This window comes from Ornithorhynchus anatinus, chromosome 3 (assembly GCF_004115215.2).
Source record: "Ornithorhynchus anatinus isolate Pmale09 chromosome 3, mOrnAna1.pri.v4, whole genome shotgun sequence".
Taxonomy (NCBI): domain Eukaryota; kingdom Metazoa; phylum Chordata; class Mammalia; order Monotremata; family Ornithorhynchidae; genus Ornithorhynchus; species Ornithorhynchus anatinus.
In genome coordinates, this window is record NC_041730.1 from 79,269,352 (window position 1) to 79,296,350 (window position 26,999).

A 26,999-nucleotide genomic window follows, 5' to 3' on the forward strand; every position below is an offset into this window, starting at 1 on the left:
GGAACAATCCCTACCCAACAACAGGCTCACAGTCTAGAAAGGGGGAAACAGACAATGAAACAAAACAAAGCAAGTAGACAGGCATCAATAAAAATAAATAGAATTATAGATATATACACATCATTAATAAAATAAATAGAATAATAAATATGTACATATATACACAAGTGTTGTGGGGTGGGGAGTGGGGTAGAGCAGAAGGAGGGAGTCAGGACGATGGGGAGGGGAGGAGCAGAGGAAAATGGGGGCTCAGTCTGGGAAGGCCTCCTGGATGAGGTGAGCCTTCAGTAGGGCTTTGAAGGGGGAAAATATGCTAGTTTGGCAGATGTGAGGAGGGAGGGCATTCCAGGCCAGAAGTAGGAAGTGGGCCAGGGGTTGACAGTGGGACAGGCGGGTACGAGGCACAGTGAGAAGGTTAGTGACAGAGGAGCGGAGTGTGCAGATTAAGTTAGAGAAGGAGAGAAGGGAGGTGAGGTAAGAGGGGGCTAGGGGATGGAGAGCTCTGAAAACCCTGAGCTTTTAACAATCTTTTAATACATGTGGCAGCATTAAACCCAGAACAAAAAGTGGCTTGGAAAGCACAGTGCTAAATATAATCATTGGCAGAAAGACAGGAAATAATGCTAATGACAAGAATGTAAGCAAAACTGAATAGGACATTGCAAAAGTGTGAAATGAATTTTACACCTCATTTCTATAGCATCAAAATAAGTAAGAATTCCACAAGAGACTGCCCATATAATGAAAATATTAAGAAGAAGCAGTATGACAGAGTGGATAGAGCATGGGCTTGAGAGTCAGAAGGGTTTGGATTCTAATGCTGACTACTCCACTTGTCTGCTGTGTGGCCTTGGGTAAATTGCTTCAATTATCTGTGCCTAAATTACCTCATCTGTCAAAAGGGGATTAAGACTGTGAGCCCCAGGTGGGGCAGGGACTCTGTCCAAACTGATCAACTTGTATCTACCCCAGCACTTAGTGCTTGACACATAGTAAGTGCTTAACAAGTACCATAATTAAATTAAGATGGTGTGACTGATTTCCCTTGTGAGCATGGGACCAATGCAGAACTAACAAAACGCCCCTCTCCTTGTTTACAAGTTAAGGATAAATCCTCCCATGGCAAATGGGTTTATTCTACCCTGAGTCTAGCTCTGTTCCTTACCCTGCTTCCTGGCACCTTCCTTATCAAAGGCTTTGCTGGAATTGAACAATACACCCCTTCCGTATTATTGCCCGCAGGCTGGTCTGTCCATTGCCAGGGTCTCCCAACAGTTGACTGCTAATTCACATTGTTTGATTCTGCTTCACAGTGTCTTTGTAACATTTGTTCTCCCCTTCATGCTCCCTTTTTTTCCCATTTAGTTCACCATATGCAGCTACTTGGGCATCCTGTTGCCAACTACTCTCCTCTCCCATACCTTGCTGATCTCCTACTACAACCCAGACCCCACACACTGCTCCTCTAACACCCAATCACTCTCTGTATCCCAACTGTGTCTTTCTCAACTATCCCTTGCCCACATCCTCCCTCTGGACTGGAACTCACCCTTCATTCATATTTGACAGATCACCAAACCCCCACCTTCAAAGCCCCACTCAAATCACATCTCCTCTAAGAGGACCTCTCTATCTAAGCTCCACTTCCCCTCCATGCCCTCCTTCCTTCATCACCTATATAGGTGGGTCTATAACTCTTAAGAACTTTCATTTTCATCTTACCCCCATAGCACTTATATAGACTTCCATCTATAATTTAGTTTAATATCCATCCACAACTCTAATAATAACAGTAATAATAATTGTGGTATTTGTTAAGTGCTTAATATGTGCCAGGTACTGTACTAAGCACTGTGGTAGATATAAGCAAATCAGACTGGACATAGTTTCTGTCCCACATGGGGCTCACAGTTTTAATCTTTTACAGATGAGGTTTTTGAGGCCCATAGAAGTAAAGTGACTTGACCAAGGACACATAGCAGACAGGTGGCAGAGCAAGGATTAGAACCCGTGACCTTCTGAGTTCTAGGTTTGTGCTCTATCCATAACACAATGCCCTAGTTTGGAAACTCCTTTTTAATGGTATTTGTGAAGCCCTGACACTGGGTTAGATACAAGATCATCAAGTTGAACATATTCCCTGTCCCACATAAGGCTCACAGTCTTAATCCCCATTTTACATATGAGGTGACCTCAGGGAAGAGATTGTGTCTGCCTACTCTACTGTATTGTGTTCTTCCAAGTGCTTAATACAGTGTTCTTTGCACATTAAACATGCAATAAATACCACTGATTGATTAATTGATCATGTCTTGCCCACTTTCCTCATCTGTAAAATGGGGATTAAGACTGGGATTCCCATGTGGGACAGGGACTGTGCCCAACCTGATAAGCTTCTATCTACCTCAATACTTAGTACAGTGCCTGACACATAGTAAGCACTTAACCAGTACCATAACCCAAAAAACAAACACTGGATCTGAGTTGTTGCAAACATTGCTTCAGTGATGGTGAGCCAGCTGAGTTCCAGGCCCTCATTGTTGGTGATCCAGTCCTAGCATTTGACTTTGTATGTGGTTCATAGGAGGCACTGATGAACTGCTCTTGGAGCTGAATATGTCTTCTGTGGTTCGGCCAGATCTCACAGCCATATAGAAGCCTGGTCACTGAAGCTATGCATACCTCCTTTGGATTTTGGAGAAAAAAATACCTGAGGTCCCTAAGTACTCAATGGAAAAAAACATTACCTTAAAAATCAGTTCAACTCTAAAAGTGAAGCTCAACAAACAATACAGGGAGTCAAGGACAACGGCAGACAAAAAAGCTATCCTGGAGAAGCAGCATAGCTTAGTGGATAGAACACAGGACTAGAAGTCAGAAGGACCTAGGTTCTAATCCTAGTTCTGCCACATGTTAGCTGTGTGACCGTGGGCAAGTCACTACTTCTCTGGGCCTCCATTACCTCATCTGTAAAATGGAGTTTAAGAGTGTGAGCTCCATGTGGGATAAAGACTGTGTCCAACCTGATTAATTTGTATTTACCCCAGGGTTTAGAAGTGCTTGACACATAAATAAATGCTTAACAAGCACCATAATATCAATTACTATTATTGTTATTATTATTTATATTTCAGTAAATGGCCCATATACAATGGCATCCAGTTCATATCTCCACAATGATCCAGGCCAGACCCACTAATTTTGACGACCACACATGAGCTATTACGACTCAGGAAGGGACAAGTGAGTTACCAAAATAGGTATAGTGACTTGGCGGGTGTTGAGTTGTTTGAGGAGATAAGGATAATGTCTGTATTCATAGTTCTGAAAATATGGTGATAGAGCACTCATAAAAAAAAATTGGTCTTTCTGCTCAATAATGGCATAATTTTAAGAATGAGAATTAGCAAATCAAATAATTCTAATACCCCTTTAAACAATCAGCTCCAATCCAAATGAGGTGACACTGCTCTCTCATTAGCCTTAAAACTATATCCCCAAATGATTAATTGTTATTCTGAAAGATTGTCACTCCTGTCCCTGACTGTGCTGCTGTAGGATTCAATTTCATTTTCTAAAAAGTCTTACTATTCAAATCCTATTAACCTCTTCCATTTTCCCCCCTTATATTTGCTGTAAAGAATTAAAATAGCTTCATTCCTTTCAGGCAGACTAAGCTTGTTTTAAACTACGGGAAGGATTTGGTTCACTCATCTCTAATCCTTTGGGTTTCACTGCTGAGAATGAGCATGTTCTAGAAAGGGATCCTGGGTCACAGATCCACACTGCTGGAATCTAATCTAGCACCTAGAGTGGCTGTAGGAAACCTCACCGTTAGACAAATCATAAGAAATCTCACTTCCCTCTTGTCTCAGGCCAGAGATTGCACCACCCTCGGATCTGCTTCAAGCTTATTCTTTAATTTTTTTAATGGAAAATTGAAAAAAAACGATAAGGGATTGTTCTTGAGGGGAGGGACTGTATCTGCTAACTCTGCTGTATCATAGTCTCTCAAGCGCTAGTGCACTGCACATAGTAAGCACTAAAATGCCATCGATGATGCTGATGAAATAGGTCTAAGTGATTGTTCAGTGTATGCGAGGCAGGTTCCCTCTCCCTGGAGGTTATAAAGGCCCTACAGCAATGAGGAATAAACCATGGGTACCTCAGCCCTGTATGGAAATAGTATGGGAGCAGAGAAATGTCCAAAAAGTGACGGTATTAATTTGAGTATCCTTTGAGGATGCATAACATAAAATAGCCTATATATGTGTATCTTATTGAAATGATAAACTATGCAATAGGTAAGTCTTGCAGTGCAGTCCTCTTTATGAAAATATATCCCAGGTCTTGATGCCAATATCTCTTTTTTATGGTATTTGTTAACCTTATTTTGCACCCCACTAATCTAACACTAAGAATTGCTAGAAACCAACCTGATGAAGAAGAATTGACACCTTTCTCAATACTATCTCCTGGCTGTCAGGAAGCAGCTGTATTAGCCCGAGTTGACTCCTGAATTATTCTATCATGATAAAGTTTTAAGTAAGTGCTCAATAAATACCATTGATTCACTGATGTCTTCACTGATCTATGAACATAGTCTACAAGGAAATTATCAACCAAATGAGACTATCATGATGTATGGTGTCAATAAGTGATAAGTATATCTTACTGATTCAGAAATGGTCTCAACCCAGTCAACTCAAATAAAGATAGGCATGGTAAAAAATATCGGATAAAGATAAGATATTATAAAGTTAAATTCATCGAGGCAGGTGATTAAGTGAAAAAAAAATCTTCCACACCAGAGTTGATAAACTACAGCAAATGTCAGATCTCAGAGCACTGGTCTTGGGCTGGTCTTTTCGCCACCTAAACATTCTGGGTACTGAGAGTTACTTATGATAATTAATTTTGTAGGAGGAAAGACTTTTAGCCTGAGATTTACATGAATTGGGTTTTCACGTCATCTGTGAATTTGGACACTAGTAGATTCAGTTTGTCCCCAGAACTGTAAACATGCAAACAGCACAGCATCCTGGGTGAGATTCTGCAGGGTATAAACTTCAACTCTTCCTCAACAGAAGTACTGCAACCCTATTTGATGGCCAATGTTTTAAGATGCAGAGACCAGATTTAGACACCAAGTCCCATGGTCTTAGTTACTAGAAGATCTGTTTGGGTCTCTGATGTGGAATTTCAGCACATGAGAAAGCAGAGTGGCCTAGCTGAAACAGCATAGGCCTGGGAGTCAGAAAATGTGGGTACTAATACTGGCCCCACCACGTGTATGCTTTGTCATCTTGGGCAAGCCACTAACTTCTCTGTGCCTCAGTTCCTCCATCTGCAAAATGGAGATTCAATGCCTATTCTCTCTCCTACTTAGACTGCGAGCCCCATGTGAGACCAGATGATCTCTTATCTACCCCAGCGCTTAGTAGAGTACTTTGCACACAGTAAGGTCCTAACAAATATCACTATAATTATTTTATTAATAATCTTTTTATGTATAATATCCTCCTTGAGAGTTTCTCCCTGCTCCCCTCCCAGTGACAATTACTGAAGTTCTTCTGAGGAGAGCAGTCCATACCTTAGCTAACATTTTGCAGAAAAATCATCCACAGTGCAAATGTGCCCCAAACGCTGAAATTATGATTGCGAAAGAACTCCCCCCACAATCCAAAGCTAACACCATCCTCAAAGTGATGTTTCACAGTAAATTGTCCCTCAAACTCACTCCCTTGAGCAACCCAACCCTCCCCAAATACATTTTTTAAGGCTCCACTCTGTCTACCAGAAGTAGCATCACTGTGCTCAGGATTGGGGAAAATACCAGAGTTCACATTGCCACAAAGATATAATTTTTACTTTTTCTGGCTTAATATAATTTTGAATATCAAATATTGAGTTGGAACATCAGGGTAAATATGCTCAGGGTATCAATGTGAAGAGAGGAAGATGTCAGTTTCAACAGCTCAAAATTGAAGATTTATTGCATAAAACACCTAGATCAATAACTCTAACCGAGTTGTTAGGTTTTTAAAGGATTAACTTTAAAGAGAGGGTATCAATTATTCATGAGGTTCACTGAATACCCATATTGAAAGCCACAGATATCCCACCACGGAGGGAAGATCTGCCTATCACGAAACCAATCGAGAGGGTGATGATCCATTGCTATTTTCCATGCTGGGTCATAAAGAGAACAATCTAATATTAGATTGGAAATAAAATTAATCAACAATTTGTGATTTGGAGGAGACCAGAAGTATCATCTTAGAAATTAAGGGTAGCTATTATTTTTTCCCAGCCAAGAAGGGCACAAGCTTCATGGTGCCCATGAATTTTTGTAAAAGTGAAGTGAAGCTTCCCCCAGATGCTCAGTGGTCAGAAGTGCTTCACTGACAGTTTGGTGGGACAGTGTTTCCAGATGCAAACACAGTGACCTTGAGAAAGAGTTAAAGCCTCTGGTTATGAGTTCTAGCTAATGATAGGCAGGTCTGCGTAGGCTTTTTCAAAGGGTACTTGTTAAGAGCTTACTACGTGCCAGGCACTGTTCTAAGCACTGGGATAGATACAGAATAATCAGTTTGGACACGGTCCATGGCCCACATGGGTTTACAGTCTTAATCTGCATTTTACAGATGAGGTAACGGAGGTCCAGAGAAGTTAAGTGACTTGTCCAAGGTCACACAGCAGGCAAATGGTGAAACAAGGACTAGAACCCAAGTCCTTCTGACTCCCAGGCCCGTGCTCTATCCACTAGACCATGCTACCATTCCATTACCAGCAGATGAAACTGATAAGTAGAGTAGTGTAAAATTCTCTTTTCTACAGATTGTGAGCCCTACAAGGGCCAGGGACCACTGTGTCCAATCCATTTATATTGTATCGTACCCCTGTGTGGGCTAGTGGAAAGAACACAAGCCTCGAAGTTAAAGGACCTGGTTCTCATCCTGGCTCTCCTACACTTTTTGCTGTGTGATCCTGGGCAAATCACTTAACTTATCTGTGCCTCAGTTTCCTCATCTGTGAAATGAGGATTCAGTATCTGTTCTCCCTCCTACTTAGGCCCTATGGGATAGGGCCTGTGCTCAAACTGACTATCTTGAAGATACCGCACAACCTAGTACAGAGCTTAAACACAGTGTAAATGCTTCACAGATTTCACAATTACTTTTATTAGAGCCAAGTGAATTGCCCAGTTCCTGAGCAAACAAAGCAACTCTCTTCAGCAGGGAAGCTGTGTGACCTAATGGAAATATCATGGGCTTGGGAGTCAGAGGACCTAGGTTCTAATCCTGGCCCTACCACCTGTCTGCTGTGTGACCTTGGGAAAGTCACTTAACTTCTCTGTGCCTCTATTATCTCAGCTGTGAATTGAGGACTAAATACCCACTCCCTCCTTCTTAGACTGTGAGTCCCATGAGGGACAGGGCCTGTGTCTAAACTGATAAACTTGTATCTACCCCAGATCTTAGAACAGGGCTTGACACATAGTAAGTGCTTAATAACTACCATAATTATTATTTTTATAACTATTGTAATTATCATTGTTATTCTGCCCTGATTGTCTTAGGCCTCCAGAACTGCATTACCATGGGCTCCATCTGCTATAGCTCAGATTGTCCAGACTTAGGGTACCTCCTCCCATCTCAGGATCACACCTAGAGAGTTTGCAGTACACTACCAGTTTCGGCTGCGGGAGGGAGAGTCAAGCAGAGGCCTACTCATTCCATCCCTAGCTTGGGCAGTGGCTAGCAAGTGAAAGGCAATCTGCTACAAATCAAAACTCTCCTGTGCTGGGAAGCAGCAGCGTGGGAGAGAGTTGAGGGCAGAGACTCAAGTTAACTGTGAGGAAGAAAGCAGTGGTAAACGACTTCCATATTTTTACCAAGAAAACTCTCTGGATACACTACAAGAACCATCGCAGGTGGAGGTGGGGCATTCCAGGAGAGATTTGTCTGTGGAGTTGCTAGGGGTCGGAGCCGACTCATAAGATAAGACAAGGGTACTGCCTTTAGGGCCAGGCTGGGAGAGAGCCTCAAGCCCTACTGCCTGGGTTGGGCACCTTGCGAGGCTGCAGTAACTAGTCAGACCTAGAGGGCATTTCAAGGGATGAGAGACACACTGTAAATTGATTCAGGATGAAACCAGTTATCTGTTTTCTGCCCGAAGGCTTTGGCAGGGAAAAATCAAACTATTTCCTTGCATCTCCCTCAAGAATGTGCTTCCTTGGCACTGAAAGGGGGAGTGTCTCTGCACTACCTCCCTTCCTTTCCCCTCTGAACCTCCCTCAGGTTGAACTCTTTCCCATAATAAAAGTCAACTGATCCTACATATAGCCAAGAAATCCTGGCTGTTACACTCAGGAGTAGAAGGAGGAGTTGAGGAGTGGGAATTGAGGAAATTTGGGGAATTGCAAGCTCACTTCTCTCCTCTAATAATAATAATCATAATGATTATGATATTTGCTAAGCACATACTATGTGCCGGGCACTTTACTAAGCACTGGGGGGGATAGAAGCAAATCAGCAAATATTTCCCTGTCCCATGTGGGGCTCATGGCTTCAATCCCCATTTTACAGATGAGGTAACTGAGACCCAGAGAAGTAAAGTGACTCACCCAAGGTCACACAGCAGATTTGGTGGAGCTGGAATTAGAATCCATTAACTTCTGACTCCTAGGCTCATGCTCTATCCACTATTCCATATTTCTAATGCCAATCACCTCGCTGTAACTCAATCTTGCCTACCTCACCACCGACCCTTCTCACCCATGTCTTATTTCTGGCCTGGAACTCCCTCCATATCTAACAAATGATTACTCTCTCCACCTTCAAAGCCTTTGTAAAATAAGGTTCTACTTTCGCAATTAGAATCCATCCTTTCCTCTCCAATGTGCTAACACGTTAATCCAAGCACTTAGCCTATCCTTCCTTGATTACTGTACCAGTCTCCTTGCTGACCTCCCACCTCCTGTCTCTCCCGGCTCCAGTTCATACTTCACTAAGCTGCCTGGATCATTTTTCTAAAAAAAAGTTCAGTTTTTTTAGGATGTTCCCCCAATCCTCAAGAAATTCCAGTGGTTGCCCATTCAGCTCCGCATCAGACAGAAACTCCTTACCACCGGCTTTAAAGCACTCAATCACCTTGGCCTCTCCTACCTTACCATGCTGTTCTATTACAACCCAAACCTAGCAATTCACTCTAATGCCAATCTATTCACTGTACCTCATCCTCATCTATCTTGGCACAAACCTCTCGCCCACGTCCTGCCTCTGATATATAATGCCCTCTCTCTTCATATCTGACAGACAATTGCTCTCAACTTTCAAAGTCATATGAAAGGCACATCATCTCCGAGAGGCCTTCTCTAAGCCCTCATTTCCCTCACTCTCTCTTCCTTTTGCATCTCACTCTTATTTGCTTCCTCTATTCACCCCTCCCTCTGCTCCATAACACTTATGTACATATCCATAATTTATTCTTTCATATTAATGTTTGTCTCCCCCCTAAACTAATCTTGTTGTAGTCAAGAAATGTACCTACCAACTCTATTATATTGTACTCTCCCAAGTGCTTAGTACAGTGCACTGCACACAGGAAACACTTGTTAAATATGATTGATCAATTAAAATAAGATCTCCTCCAAGAGGTCTTCCCTTACTAAGTCCTCATTTCTTCTACTTCTGTGTTGTTGCTGCATTTGGATTTGCATCTTCCGTTCACTCCACCCTCAGACCACACAATTTATATACATATCCACAAGTCATGTATATTAATATCTGTCTCCCCTTCTAGTCGGCATGCTACTTGTGGGCAAGGAACATGTTTACCAACTCTTTTATTGTACTCTGCAAAGTGCTTAGTACATTGTTCCGCACACGATAAGCTCTCAACAAATACAATTGATTGATTAATTGATTGTTCTGGTCCTCCTATTGCTGCTATTGGGTGGACTCTGAGCAGTCACCTGCTAGATCTGAGTTCCAGGAGACAGGAAGCTGTGGGAGCCCTTTTAAGCCGCTATTGGATGTTCCCCAAATCCCTTGTTTTCAAGCCAGCCCAAACCAACACCTAGGCTTAACTTTATGAGAGGCAACCTGAGCACAAAATGGCACGGAAACTTGGTAAGGCAAGAAAGACCAGAGAGAGGAAGTGATGGAGACAAGGAAAGAGTGAGAGAAGTATGAAGGAAAAAGAGAGTCAGGAATTGAGAAAAGGAGGGAACATGAGAGGGAGAGAGAGAGAGAAAGGGAGGGAGGGAGGAAAAACAGTAGAGGAAGAGTGAAAGAGAGGACAAGGAAAAGCGAGGGAGAAAGGAAGAAGAGAAGAACATATGGGCCAGAGGACAGACAAACACACACGCACAAGCACAGATACACATTCAAGCACAGAGTATCTGATGATGGCAATGCCAGCATTAGCAACAGTGACAGTGGGCAGTCAGGTCTCCAGTCACAATAGCTTGGATGAAGAGTGGCATCAGCACCAACCGGCCAAAGGAAGCTTCTGTGCCAGCAGAGCAGCTTCCTCATTGCCAACACCTCCACCTTCATCGCCATTGCCGCCGCCATTGACCTGAAATTTAGTTTTCAAGACTTACCAAGCCATAACTCGTCATGCTTACATTTTGAATAACAAGGTGACGATCCTTCTCCACAACATCATAATCAAATTTGAACCTCTGAATATTGAGATGGCAGGATTTGAGCGAAACCTGCAAGATTTAAGTGATCTAATTTATTTTCCCATCAAAGCCTGCAACAGAAAGCCCTGAGTGTAGTAGATCATTGCAGGAACATCAACACCGTCAGAACCTCGGTACAGGAAAGTGAATAAATGATGTTTATACTCTCCCCAACTCCCACACTTTCACTGCCACAAGCTTGGACTGAAACGGTGCTGTTCTCATTCAAATTCCATGCTCTGTCCCAGAGAAATGATATTGGAATGCTAATGACTCATATTCAGGGACTGATGGGAACGAACTCTACAACTCTGCATTGCAATGTTCTGTAATTTGATGTGTTGGCAAGTCCCAGTCTCCCTTATTTACAACCTGAAGAGATATGCGATTTGGATGGGCCACCTGTTGAACCCAAAACGCAGAATTCAGAGTTTGTAGGATCAATTGCACTTCTGTACTTAGCGACACTGAGGCTTCATAATTTAAATAGTGTGTGTGTGTGTGTGTGTGTGTGTGTGCTGAAGAATATTTTAGAGGGATAATCTGACAGTAGGAAGCAGTGGTGAACTGGAGGTGGGGAAATTCATGACAAGAACACAGTTTAAAGGGAGGTTTCTACACTGGATTGATGTTCTTTTTTCATTCATTTATTCAATTACATTTATTGAGTGCTTACTGTGTGCAGAGAACTGTATTAAGCACTTGGAAAGTACAATTCAGCAAGAAATAGAGACTATCCCTGCCCACAACAGGCTCACAGCCTGGTGCGGGGGGGGACGCACATGCATCGAAACACATACACAGGCATCAATAGCATCAATATAAATGAATATTTATATTCATAAATGATAGATGAATTATAGATAAATACACACCATTAATATAAATGAATAGAATGTAAATATGTACATATACAGAAGTGCTGCGAGGAGGGGGGCAGAAGAAAAGGGGGGCTTAATCTGGGAAGTGCTTACCGTGTGCCAGACCCTGTTCTAAGTGTGGGGTAGATATAAAGTAAGGTTGGCCACAGTCCAAGTTCCACATGGGAATCACAATTTTAATCCCCATTTTTCAGATGAGGTAACTAAAGCATAGAGAAGTGAAGTGACTTGCCTGAGGTCACACAGTAGACATGTGGTAGAGCTGGGATTAAAACCCTGGTCCTTGTGACTACCATGCCTGTGGTTTATCCATTAGGCCTCACTACTCTGTATAAGAGTTATACACATAGTTCTCATAGAGCACTCAGAGCTCTAAAAAAAATACACTTATCGATTATTTTTTTTGCACAAAGCCTACAATAGCACTTGAATACGGTATTCTGATCACTCTTCTCCACAGAAGGGATTTCAAATAGACAGAAATGTGGTTTAAGAGAGCTTGGGAAAGAGAAAGTAAATGAGTGGCTCTGCTTCTTCAAGTATGTGGGGACAGATGGGCAAAGTTTATCAGCAACTCCCCTTGGGGACGAAGCAGAGGAAATGCATTTTACTTACGGGATGTGAGACTTCAGTTAGACTTGAAGAGTGGGTGCAAAATTCAACAGGCTACTAAAGAGTCTGCATGATTAGCGATCTTTTAGAAGCATTAAAAGAGCAGCTATCAGCCCCTTCAAGGCTGAATCTGGGGTCCCCTACTCATCTGATTATCCATTAACTCACAGAGTGCTAACCGGCTCACATCACTTCACGTTGCTCTCATCACCTCTCTAATTATCTGTTGCATCAGCCTCTTCACTTATCGCCCCTCCTCCAACTCACCCCTGCTTCCTTCTGTCAGTCTCTAAAATATTCTTCAGCCCAAATCTTTCCACTCACCCAAAACTCCCAATGGTTATCTATTTCCTTCCACACCAAATAAAAACTACTGACTTCAAGACTGTCCTCCAGTTTTCTCCTTATGTCTGCTCTCCCCATATGCTACATCCCAGTTGATACCCTTTGCTCCACCCAAACAAATTTTCTTGAACTAATTTATCTTTCTCCTGACTCTTCCATCTTCAACCTCTTACTCATTCTTCCCTCTATTTGGAATTCCCTCCATTTCCATTTTCCTCCTCATCAAACAGAAACTCCTGACCAATCAGTTTCAAGCTCTCCCTCTTACCTTTTTGCACTCTCCTATTACACCCTATCTTTCACCATTCTTTTCTCCCAACTTTTAACTCATTTAGTGCCTTCCCCTTGGTTCCATTTCAATTCACCAAACCCTACCTTCAAAATCCTCCAAAAAGTAACTTTTCTCCAAGAAGCATTTCTCCATATTTCCCATTTCCCTAGCCATGTCTTACCATGTGTGTATTTTTTTGTTATTTTTTCCAATTATTCCCCTTTTACTTGCTTTTATTTTTATCAGTTGGATCTATGTTCCTACTTCCACTGTAGGCAGGAGAAGCAGCATGTGTAGTGGTTAGAGCACGGGCCTGAAAGTCAGAAAGTCATGGGTTCCAATCCTGGCTCCACCACTTGTTCTGATGTGTGACCTTGGGCAAGTCACTGAATTTCTCTGTGCCTCAGTTACCTCATCTGTAAAATGGGGATTGAGTGAGTCTCATATGGGACAGGGACTGTGTCCAACCCAATTTGCTGGTATTCACCCCAGTGCTTAGTATAGTGCCAAGCACATAGTAAGTGCTTAAGAAATATCATAATTATTATTATTTTTGTCTGCCTGTCATCCCTATTAGACTGCTAGCTCCTCAAGGGGATCATATATCTTTTTCTTTAATTCTTTGCTCCCAAACAGGCAGTATGGTGCTCTCCATTCAGCAGGAGCTCAGTAAAATGTCTTAGACACTTAATCAGTACTTGATATACAGTGGACACTTGGAATAAAGTGCTCTGAATATACTAGGTGCTCAATAAATACTGATGATGATGATGATGAACCTGTGGCTTTGCTGCTGGTCATCTTGGGCTAGCTGTACAAGTCTATGGAAATCTGACCCGTAGAGTTCTCTCTCTCAGAATGCTCACACTGGCTCCTTCAACAGGTTCTCAGAGCAAAAGCTTCCATGTCTTTTTCTTTAAATAAATCAAGAATCCTGGATTTGAGAAGCATGTGATAATACTGGAGCATTCCAAAACTACAATTCTCATGATGGTCTCTTCTTCACTTCAGTGTTAACTATGGGTGGACCATAGAATGAACATTGTGGAGAGAGGCCTAGGGGAACAGTGGAGTGAACAGGTCACAGTTGTCCTAAAAGGAAACCCCTCTCCAACCCCTCCCTACCTCCTCCTGTCCCCTCCTCGACCATCTTAGCCTTCTCATCATCATTTCAAGAAGTCACCTGCTTCCTCTCAAATTCTGCCCCTTCCACCTATACCTCCGAGTCCATCCCTTCATACCTATTCAAAACTTTCCCTCTGTCCACAATCTTTAACAGCTCTCTTTCCACTGTTTCCTTCCCAACTTCTTTTAAAGATGTCCAGGTCTGTTTGTCTCACTCTCTCTCCCCTATATCCTCCTGCCTTCAGGACACCTCTATTTGGATGTCTACCTAACTATTCAATGTCATCAACTTTTGCCAAATCTACCTCCACAACAAGTCTAAAATCCTCCCTTTTCTCTCCATCCAAGCTTCTACCATGTTGATCCAAGCACTTATCACATCCCACTTTGATTACAGCCTCCTCACTCAACTCCCTGCCTTCTGTTTCTCCCCATGCCAGTATATACTTCACTCTGCTGTTCAGATCACTTTCCTTAAAAAAGTTCAATCAGTGATTTCCTTTTCCTCTAAAATCTCCTATGACATTTCAGCCAGCAACACACACCCATCCTCTTGCCTTGAACTCTCACCCTTAATATCAAGCAGACCATTAGTCTCCCCACCTTCAATCATCCTATAAGCACATCTCCTCCAAACTGTCTCACCTAAGCCTTCATTTCCCCTATTCTCTCTCCCTTCTGCACCTCTTATGCTCTTCAATCTGTACCCTTTGAGCACTTGTTATTCACCTCACCCTCATATCCTTAAACCCTGCCAGTTCCCTTATCTATATTTATTTTAGTTCCTATCTACTCCTCTAAACTGTAAGCTCCTTATAGGCCGGAACCATTCTTCCGACTGTATTGTACTATACTCTCCCAAGTGCTTAATATAGTGCTCTGCACATAGTAAGTGCTCAATAAATACTATTGATAGTTCCCTAAAAATCTTATGCATCCCTGCTGTGGATTAACTAATTCAGAGTTTATTCAGTCAATTAATCAGTGGTATTTATTGAGGTGTTTATTGTGTGTAGACTACTAAACATCTGGGATAATACAATAGACTTGGTAGGCATGATCCCTGCCCTTAGAGGATTTCGAAATTATGGTAGATGAATCAGAGACTGACTAAAATACCTAGTTTACTGTATCAGTATGAAGATTGTAGAAAACCAAAAGGGATGAAGCAATTATTTCCATCTTGCTTAAAGCCTGTTATGTCTTCTAATGATTTTTAATGTGTGGAAGAGAGTTAGGTGAGCCAAAGAATATTTGCATACAATTTTCATCAAATTTGCAAAGGCATTCCAGCCTACTCACTGAAATTGTAGACAAAATTCAAGAAGTCAGTGCAACCCTCAAGGGAGTTACTTCTTGACTTTTTCTTCAGAAATTACCCAGATTGACTTGGCCAAAGATTCTAACAGACAAGGTTGGGGCTGCAATGAGGATGAGGTGTAGGGAGGACAGCTCAGGTCCCTGGAAAGCTGTGCCATCCTGCAGTTTGAAAATCCCTGTCCAGCTGAGATGGTAGAGAGGCTGCTTACCGTTGGATGTTGCCCTTGGATATGATGCTACGTGTCCTGTCCATTGCTGAGCAGTAGCTATGGTGTGCAGCTCTGATTACATAGCTGTTCTCTCTCCTCCCATCTTACTCTCTTCCTCACCCATTCCCCACAGAAAAGCCCACCAGCTTCACTCTCCTGATTTAATAGAAAAACAAAGCCACAATTTGTTTCTGCATATATGCTTATACAAAAAGCACACAGAGAGACACAGACTTACAATCCAGGCTCCTCACTTTCCTTAACTTCTCTTTGTCTTGGTTTCATATGTAGAATGAGGAGTACATTTTTGTTCTCTCTTCTGCTTAGATTGTGAGCCCCATCTGAGAGAGAAACTGTGTCTAGCCTGATTATCTATCCCAGCCCTAACTACAGCGATGGGTACATAGTAAGCACTTAAAATATACTAGAATTATTATCATTATTACTACTATTTCCAGGACACGTGAATGATCATGAACCACTTAACAGAGTCAATAAAACACTTAGGACTGGCCATTAGCCCAAAATATATGAGATTATGAGAACATCTTCTTCTGGAAAACATTGCACAAAAGGAAAAAATCAATATCGGAGACATAGTTAAATGTTGTCACTGAATTGTGTTACCTTGGCAGACCTCTGTCCAATGATTCAGGGTAAGCAAAGAGGCAGAAAGCAATCGAAAAGTTTAGTGTGCCATTTCAAAGACTGACAGATTGTGGTGCCAAAAACTGCATCAAGAATAAGACCCCAAATAAAGCCCTATCGGACAATTGCAGTGTCCAACTTCCTTTACAGCCATGAGAACTGGACAGATCACAGATACCACCTTTGACATCTACAGCAGTTTCTGGAAATACCCCCAGGTGCCATACTTGACAGCAAGAGTCAGTGAGCCTGCCAGCACTGAAACAACGCTCATCCCATTCCACTTCTGCTAGGCAATCCAGGTATGATGTGGGATGAATCAATCCGTCAACTAATGGCATTATTGAGCACTGAGTATGTGCAGAGCACTATACTAAATGCTTTGGAGAATACAATATACAATAGAACCCACTAGGGCAATGAGCATCTATCCTTGCTGTTAAATGATGTGGGAGGATCTGTCGATCCTGTATCAATCAGTTTGGTCACATTTGTGCATAAAGGTAGGAGATCACCACCATCTTCAGATACAGAGACCAGTTATATAGGGTCCTGATGTAGTTGCAGCTTGGACCCTGGAATTTACCCTGCTCGCCAAAAGGTAGACAACTCCTCACATCCCATCTCATCTATTTGGAACATGGAGTAAAGATAGTACAGGGGCAGAACTCTGCATCAAGTGTTTGGTAAAGTACAGTACCACTGAGTTGGGATATGCGATCCCTACTCACTAGGAGCTTACAATCTACAAGATCCTGGGGAAGGAGCACAAAGCTGAGAATGGCAAAGAAAATGGTGTGGTGGGTTCCCTGGGAGGGATACAGGGATTTCCACTGTTGGTGCTTAGAAAAGCAGTGCATTCTGGACAGGTCAGACAGGCAGTTCACTCAGCAATCCTTTCTTCTATGCATCTGTGTGACCTTGAGAAAGTCCTTTCCTCTTAGAGGATTTCAAGTCTCATCAGAGCAAAGTCTGCTTTCTGACCCGTTCAGAAACAGTACTCTGTGTGAGGATTTAATAATAAAAATAATAATTATGGTATCTGTTAAGCACTTACCATGTGCCAGGCACTGTACTAAGCACTGAGGTGGATACAAGCAAATCAGATTGATTACAGTCCCTCTCCTGCATAGGGCTCTCAGTCTAATTCCCCATTTTACAGATTAGGTAACTGAAGTACAGAGAAATGAAGTAACTTTACTAAGATCCCACAGCAGACAAATGGAGCCAGGATTAGAACACATGACCTTCTGACTCCCAGACCCGTGGTCTATCCACTATACCATACTACTGATTTTAGAGAGCAGTACCCTATCTACAGCTATAGATGCTGCCCCTGCATCAAAACAAAGCAAATCATCAAGTGAGTGGGCACCAGAAGCCTGTGAGTCCATTTCTGCAGCATGAACATCCTTGGAGAGCACCCAATCACAAGCTCACATTGTTTAAGCCACCTTTCATTGAGCTGGAACCTGGCCCTGGGAAGAATTCTCTGCCCTGATGGCCCTCACCACTGTGTGCTGCAAGGAATCTCCACAGTTCTATCCTCACAGACGAAAAGGAGGAATCTCCGTTACTGAATGAAACCAGGCTCCTTTATTACACGTGATCACAGAGGACTGAGTTTAGCTCAATTAACTACACTCATGTGAATGACTCCAAAGTGGATGATGACTTGGGATTGTCTTCCAAGTGTTTCCTGCAGTTAACCTTCAGTGACTAAATCGACAGAACTGAATTTAGGGGCACATATGGTAGTGGCAGAGTAGAGTTGTCATGCATGAAGATGAAACTGCCAGTGCAGAGATTGCATCGATGAGCCTTTCTCTTCTACCCTTTGTCCACGAGAGTACAGCTTTTCTGGACTCCTGTCTTGCAGGTGAGTGTTGCTTAGTCGCCAAACGTAACAGGGATGATATGTGCTTCCACTTGTGCAGTACAGGTTTGAGCTGCTTTGGGAGAAGTGGTGATGGAATGTGCAAAATCCTTCACACTCTCTTACCCAATCCCCATCTGTCTCACAAAGCACGTTGCAAGGCAGCAGAAAATCTCAACAGTGACAGACAATCCTTGGCCCATTCGGTGAGCCAAATGAGAAGGGGTGAGGCTTAGTGGAAAACGAACGGGATTGAGAGTCGCAGGACCTGGGTTTTAATCCTGGCTTGGCCATTTACTTGCTATGTGTTCTTAGGCAAGTCACAACTGCTCAGTTCCTAGTCCTCCATCTGTAATACCTATCCTCTCTCCTACTTGGACTGTGAGTCCAATAAAGAATTGGTACTGTGTCCACCCTGATTAACACACACCTATGCAAGTGCTTAGCACATGGCAAATGCTTATTATAATTATTATTATTATTTTTACCTGAGGTCTTATATCAGATCCGTTACTTGTCTGCTGTGTGAACACGAGCAAGTCAGAATGTCTCAATGTCTCAGTTTCCACAGTTGAAAATAAGGATTAAATACCCTCTCGCTTCCCCCATTCCCTTTAAACTGTGAACCCCATGTAGGACAGATCAGTGTTTGATCTGATTGCACTGTAACTTCTCCAGTATTTAGCAAAATGCTTGGAATACAGTAAGTATTTAAATAGCACAATTATTAACCACACAACTGGACACTTCGAGGCTAGAGACTGTGGCTACTTCCTCTACTGTATTATCCCAAACTCTCTGTACAGTGGTCTGCACAGAGTAAGTGCTCAATAAATACCATTTATTGATTGAAGCCATCAAAATCATGATGCTAATTATGGTATTTATTAAGCCAAACACTGTACTAAGCCCAGGGATAAATACAAGAATTGGATCAGACACAGTCTCTTATTTATCTAATCACATATTTATTTATATTAATGGTGTCCCCTCTAGGCTGTGAGCTCGTTGTGGGCAGGGAATGTATTTGATGCTATATTGTACTCTCCCAAGTGCTTAGTACAGTACTTTGCACAGAGTAAATGCTCAATAAATATGATTAATATTAATAATAATACTATTGATTGATTCTGTACCTGCAATTCTCAATGCATAAGAGAATCCTTTCCATTTTCTATATTTATCAGTGGTATTTATTAAATGCTTCTTGTTTGCAGAGCAGTGTACTAAGCAAATGTGAAAGTACAGGTTGACAAATTCATTCCAATCGTCACTGAAATCACTAATTATTCCAAGCCATAGCTTCCTTGAAGAAAAAGAATTCCCAGAGCTCTTGGTTTCTCAGGGACTGGGGGGGGAAGCAGCCTTACTTTCAATCCAGAAGAAGAATTTGCTGCTTGCTCATTTTGCCATTACCACCAAGTTTTTCTTCCTTCTTCACCACTTTTCCTGGTGTCATTTTTAAAGCTATCTTTAGCAAATAGGGCATGATTTTGAAAATTTTAATTCTTGTATATGACACAGTCAAACTGACTAAAAATAAATTGCAAAATATACCATCAATCAGAATCTTTTGTCTCTTAGTCATTGGTATTTATTGAAGGCTTACTGTATTAAGTGTTCAGGAGAGTACAAGGGATCCCTGCTTTCAAGGTGCTTACAATCAAGAAATCCTACAAAATCAGTAGAAGAAATCATCAAAATTTCACCCAACGGTACAGGTGGTGCTGTGGACTTAAAAACTGGTCTACTTTTTTCCTACAGACTCCGGGTGAATTTAGGATGGGAGATAGGGGAGATACTTGTAAAACCATATTTACTAAAGAAGAGTCTAAAATGTTAAATGTAAAGTACATTTAAGCATAATAAGAATTTTGAATTTATTTCTTCAGTAGCATTTCTACTCAGAAGAGTTTTAGTGTTGATTTATTTTGCAATTGCTTATTCCCTGGATTTTCAAGAACTTTCAAGGGAGGGGTTTTTTCCAAACCTCCCCCTCTAGACTGCAAACTCATTGTGGGCAGGGAACATGTCTATCTACCCTGTTGTATTGTACTCTCCCAAGAGCTTAAGGCAGTGTAAACATTCAAAAATTACAATTGATTGATTCTGTACCTGCAATTCGCAATGCATAATAGAATCTTTTTCATTTTCTCTATTTGTCAATGGTATTTATTAAATTATTACTCTATGTAGAGCACTGTACTAAGCACTTGTGAAAGTACAATGCAACATGGTTAGCAGACATGATTGCTACTCACAGGAACTCAGTCTACCAAGGAGCTTACCAAACCAACTTTCCTCAAAATGCCTGCTCAAAAGTCCCTGAATGTGGAGAAACAGGATGAAATGGCATTCTCTTTTTAAACATTTAATATAAATGGAACGCTGCTTTGTTGGGAAGTAATGTGACCTAGTGGAAAGGAAGGCCATGGGCCTGGAAGTCAGAGGACCTAGGTTCTAATCCCGGCTCGGCCACTTGGCTGTTACATGTGACACCGAGCAAGCCATTTAGCTTCTTTATTATCAACTGATCCTCATCTGTTCTCCCTCCTACTTTATTGTGAGACCCAAATGGGACCAGGACTGTGTCCAATCTGATTAGTACAGTGCTTGGCACATTGTCAGTGCTTAAAAAATACCACAGTTATTGTTATCATCATTATCATCAGCATATGTGTATATACGTGTATATATCTGTAATTGATTTATTTATTTAATCTACTTATTTATTTAGTTAGTTAGTTATATTAATGTCTGTCTCCCCCTCTAGACTGTGAGCTCATTGTGGGTAGGAATGTGTCTGTATGTTGTTATAGTTTACTCTCCCAAGGGCTTAGTACAGTGCTTTGCACATAGGAAGCGCTCATTAAATATGATTGAATGAATGAGTCATTATTTATAATTCGATTTTCCTGTAGGCTCAACCTGGCCCATGGTCCAAGGCAGCCCCACATTCCAGATGTACAATACTAATAAGATTTCAAAATTGGGTATTAGTTAAGCACTTACCATGTCCCAAACACTCTTTCCACTTTGTTTCCAAACATCTTCCTTACAAAAGAGTTAATTTAATTCAAGGTTTAACTATCTACTTGCCAGCAGAATTACTACCTCCTTTAGAAGGGCGTAAACCACAAGCAACCTGAGGAAGAGGGTAAAAGAGAGAGAAGACTGAAAAGAAATGGCTTGAGGAAACAAAGCCCCAAAGAGGGTCATCCCTTCTCAGCTGGGTCCTGGAGAATGTGTCTTTCCCACTCTCAGAGAACTGATGAATGAACTGATCAATTCTCTTTGTAGAGGTCAAGGACGCAACTGGCGACCTTCCAGGAAGAAATCTAGTTCTAACGGCCATAGCCAAGGCAAGCTGAGTGAGGCATAATTTAAACCTGAAATCATCTTTGAAAAATGCCTTGACATGATTATATTTCCTTTAAAGGGAACTCGTTATCGCTGAAAATCAAGGATATTACTCCAAACTTACTGACACAGAGTGACTGAAAAGTAGACCAGCCGGCTGGAAAGCAGGTTACCTGACACCATCTCGAAGAAGCCAAGAGGTGATCACCGGGAAACACTGGGAGGCCGCAAACAAAGCTAGGAGAGGGATCACTTCATACCCACCCCTCTCCTGGAGAGTGCTGGAAGGGAGGAGAAAGGTATAGGGGATGCCAAGACCAATATGCCAAGACCAATATTGACTCATCAGCCTCATAAGGCAGAACGGAACAACAAAGCAACAGCCCAGTCCCAGACCATCAACTCAGTTCCTTCTGGGTGGAGAGAACTGGTTGTGGGTGTGGGAGTATCATGGTACTGCTGGAGAATCCAATCCCTCCCCACTCTACAAGAGGTTCGACACATTGGAAACAATATTCTCAACCCAGCAGAATCCCGAGAGGGCACTTCCATACCAGGGAATGGGAAGGGGGTTGGACTCAGTCCTTGAGAAGCAATGTGGTCTAGTGAAAAGAGCATGACTCTGGGAATCAGAGCACTGGGATTCTAATCCCGGCTCTGCCACATGTCTGCTCTGTGACCTTGGGCAAATCACTTTACTTCTCTGTGCCTCAGTTCCCTAATCTGTAAATTGGGGAGTAAGACTGTGATCCCCATGTGGGTCAGGTGCTGTGTACCTAATAATAATAACAATAATAATAATAATAGTATTTGTTAAGTGCTTAATATGTGTCAGGCACTGTACTAAGCGATAGGGTAGATAAAAGGTAATCAGGTTGGCCACAGTCCTTGTCCGACATGGGGTTAACAGTTTTAATACCCATCTGGGGAAGCAACATGGCCTAGTGGCCTGGGGGGGTGTCACAGGACATGGGTTCTAATTCCGCCTCTGCCACTTGTATGCTGTGTGACCTTGGGGAAATCACTTAACTTCTCTGTGCCTCAGTTACCTAATCAGTAACATGGGCATTAAGACTGTGAGCCCCACGTGGGAGAGGGACTGTGTCCAACCTGATTACCTTGTATCCACCTCAGTGCATAGAACAGTGCTTGGCATATAGTAAGTTCTTAATAAACACCATGGTTATGATTATTATTACATTACAAATGAAGGAACTGAGGCACAGAGAAGTGAAGTGATTTGCCCAAGTTCATGCAGCAGACAAGTAGTGGAGCTGGAATTAGAACCCAAATGCTCTGACTCCCAGGCCCATGCTCTTTCTACTAGACCATGCTGCTTCCCATCTGATTATCTTGTATCTACCCCAGAGCTCAGTATAGTGCCAGGCACATAGTAAGCACTTAAATACCACAAATATCATTATTATTTTCTACCTAAATACCCCACCTCAAGGGTTGCCCAATACATTCTACCTTCAACAGTCTTTTTTTAAGTCTTCAGTCTTTCCCAGAACCACAACTGGTGCTCAAAGAATGGTTTGATGAGAATAATGATGAGGACCTCAACCAAACCCAAGCAAGTGACCACCAAAAACAAACAGAAGTTGGAGGCAATTTGCTCCTCACGGAAGTTGAAAGGCAAACAGATTGAAAATGCTTCTGAAAGAATAATAGCAAAGACATTCAAGTAAAATATTTATAATGTCTATATCTTTAAAATGGTTCCCTGCACTCTACAGAAAACTTCCATTTGTATAATTTATTCACATGCGAAAATTTAATTGTATAGGTAAATAATATATGTTCTCAAGAAATTGCATTTTCAACTAGGTAGCCTGGAGTTTGTGCACTTAATCTAGTATTAAGTTACTGTTTGTCATCCTGCAAAGGAAATAAGTAAAAAAAAAAAATTGCTACTAAGCATTGAATCCAGTGTTAATTATGCATATATCAGGCCTATACATTACTTCATGGTGTCAAGTGCCCCGAGTTTTTAGGGTTATACATTATTAATGTCTTGTGACTGAAAAATGGTTTAAAGTAATAATAATAATAATGGCATTCTTTAAGTGCTTACTATGTGCCAAGCACAAGGGTAGGAACAAAACAATCAGGTTGGACACAGTTCTGTCCCACATGGGGCTACTGGGCTAAAGGAAGAAGAAAAGCTATAACAAGCAGACATACTAATGCTAGAGTTAAAACCAACGTACTCTCCTAACTCCTGGAAACGGTGATCCATAGGGCATCTTGGTGTGAAGGAACTTACGGCTTCCACTTGTTTCTTTCCCATGTCAATCAAAGGAAGTAAACTGGTCAATTCAGTTCCATATACAACACTGGGATAATAACTCCTAAGAGAGGTGACCCTGACAATGAAGTTCATATGTGAGAGAACAGGTGTGTGAGAACCACAGTCTGGACTGTATCTATCAGGTCTGGACCCTAGTGCAGGGATATAATGGGCACCAGGTTTTAGGGGCACAAAGACCAGGGAGGGGACAAGTTTGGGAGGATAAAATATAGATGCCAGCTCCATGAGGACAGCTTTTTGATCTGGACTCACAGACATCCCCATGCCTATTGGATGCAGGGTACAGTACTAAATTCTTGGGAAAGTACAATACAGATGGATGACATGATCCCTTCCCCCAAGGAACTTACAGTCCAATGGGGGAGGCAGACATTACCCTGTACCTCCCCCAGCGCTTAGAACAGTGGTCTGCACATAGTAAGCGTTGACCAATACCAACATTATTATAACAGTTTCCATATAGGAGTGTTCAAATAGAGTAGGTTAATTGAGATTTACAAAATCTGTGCAAGATAAGATGTTGTGAGGGTTAGGGTGATACGAAAGTGCTAAGATAGAGAGTTCATGACCTGAGCAGAAGAAAAGTTAATCAGGGAAAGCCCTCTGGAGGAGGTAGGACCTCGGAAAGGTCTTGAAGATGGAGTATGCTGTGGTTTGACAGATATGAAAGGGAAGGAAGTCCCAGGAAGGAGGAAGATACATAAGCCAGGAGTTGATAATGAAGCACAGTGACACTGTGAGCTCCCTGTGTGACAGGAAGTGGGTTATTTTTTCAATTTGCATCTAATTACCTCAGCACTCAGTACAGTAGTTGGCACACTGCACACTTAATAAATGCTAGTAATGACGATAATAATAATTACTAAGAACAGCACTGAGATTTGTGGTGAAAAGCACTAAATATAGAATCCACTTATGAACCTAACGCTTTCATTTTAGAGTATTTCCATTTCAATTCTTTAACCTTTTCTTTAACCCAATTGCCTCCAAAAACACACAGAAAAGAAACAAAGTGTGTTGTCCTTAATCCAGTGCTTAGAACAGTGCTTGGCACATAGTAAGCGTTTAACAAATACTATCATTATTATTATTATTCTTAATCTTAGACCAGGAGGAGTTAGTCAAAAAGGGAAGAGTAATGTCCTGTCTAGTTAGTTATGTACTGAGAACTAGAAGAAAAAAGCCTAGTATAGTATATCTTTCATTCAAGGATCTCAAGACGTTTCCTATAGGAACAGAAGAAATTCCTCTTTTGAGTCGGCTTCAAGCCCATCAAGCCAAAGACTCTCTCGGCCAGCAATCCTTGGACATTTGTAGAAATTGTGTGTCAGTTACCCTTCCAGACACCCAACCTTTTGGTTAGAGGGACAGCCCTCCAACATCCCTATTTTTCTCTTTCTTCTCCAAGTTTCCACTGAGTGAACCAGCATGGAACACCTCATGTATATCTCCAAAGTTTATTGAAATCTACTGATATTTTCAGCTCCACAACTTCATTTTATGGGAACAGATTGCATGTGCTAAATTCCATCTTTGTGTAGATGTGTTCCATTTATCTATCTATCTATCTATCTATCTATCTATCTATCTATCTATCTATCTATCTGCACATATATATTATATAACATATATATTATATATATATAATAATTATAGTATTTGTTAAGCACTTACTATGTGCTAGTCACTGTTATAAGCACTGGGGTAGATACAAGTAATCAGGTTGTCCCACATGAGGCTGACAATCTTAATCCCCATTTTACAGATGTAACTGAGGCACAGAGAAATTAAGTGACTTGCCCAAGGTCACCCAGCAGACAAATGGCAGGGCCAGGATTAGAACACACAACCTGTGAATTCCCAAGCTCATACTCTCGCCACTAGGCCATGCTGCTCTTATATATATATATACCCACACACTAACACATATACATATATAATATATATACATACATTAAAAAGACAGAAGTATATGTATATACCTGTAGTTTCCATTCCTTGGGGTCTCGAAAAGGTTTTATTCTGAATCCTAAAAGCTTATCTGAATGATTTGGGTATCGATTTGGTCGCTCACCCTTTAACCATTTAGAAAGTTTCCCTAACATCAATCCCAAGAAGGGAAATTTAATGTTTGAGTGCTATGTTTTGGAATTCAGTCTGATCAATCTGTAAAACAATATCTTTGATATATTTTTATCAGTTTCTTTTCTAAATCCTATGAAGACAGCATGATATAAAATGCTTGCTTTAGCAATGCATATAGTTCTACGCTCTTTGGAAGAAACAGCTGATGAGGAAGCAATATACAGCATACCTACTCCATTTCTAATCTCCATAGTAAACAGCATAAGCTTCTTTGCTGCTCTATAGATTTCAAATTCCAATTCCTAGTACTGGAAATAAATCTACTAAGGGTATTGTTGAGCTTCTGAATTATTAATCTGTTAAAAAATCAAATCCCCTGTGACAGTGTATATTTCAAAGCTGTGGTAGTTCTAATGAACAAGGAGGACTGCAAGATGGGGGAGGAGGTAAGTCAGATGGTAAACTCCAATCTGATTCCATTTAGGTAAAATCAGGAAAGGAATGAAACAATGTTGGTAGAGACCATGTGGGGGCGGGGGGTGGCGGGGAGCTTGTGACATGCTATTTATTTTCCACATTTTCCAATATTAAATTTTGTCAATAAAACCATAGGAAACAATGAATAAACATAGCTGTTCAGATGTAAGGGATGGGCTTTCTCCTCCTGCAGTGGGAGAGATGAAGTACTTAGTACGGGCATAGGTACACAAGTGTGCGAACACATACACACACAGTTGTCAACCAATATCAGAGGAGCAGGGCAAGCAAATTTCTCATCCAGGAGCAGAGATAGGAGAGTTCTATTCATCCACACGTGCCCTACCCCTGCCTAGCAGCAGTTCATAGGGACCTAGGTTCTAATCCGAACTCTGCTACAAGGCTGTTGGCTAGACTTGGGCAAGTCATTTCATTTCTCCTAGTCCCAGTTTCCTCATCTGTAAAAGGGTCACTCAATGCCCATTCTCCCTCCTGCATAGATTGTGAGCCCCAAGAGGGACAGAGACTGTGTCTGACCTGATTATCTTGTGTCTACCCATGCTGAGTACAGTGCTTGACACATAGCAAACAAATACTGCAGTTGTTTTTATTACCATCTTGAGCAGGCCTCCGTGAGCCCAAACCTAAATGACTCTCACTTTGAACCTTGGACTGACAGGCAGGCTCAAGACCTGACCCAGAGATGCACAAAGTTGCAAATTAAAGATTAGTACAACCAAAGGCCATCAGGCATGTACCATCTTCAATCAACCAATTGTA

At 41.7% G+C, this 26,999-nt stretch overlaps 1 protein-coding gene across 1 annotated transcript in view; it reads right to left on the reverse strand.

Moving 5' to 3' along the window:
* The window catches only part of NRG3 (neuregulin 3), a 946,219-nt gene that overhangs the window by 878,264 nt on the left and 40,956 nt on the right, over positions 1-26,999 (reverse strand). The gene's annotated exons all lie outside the window — the stretch shown is intronic.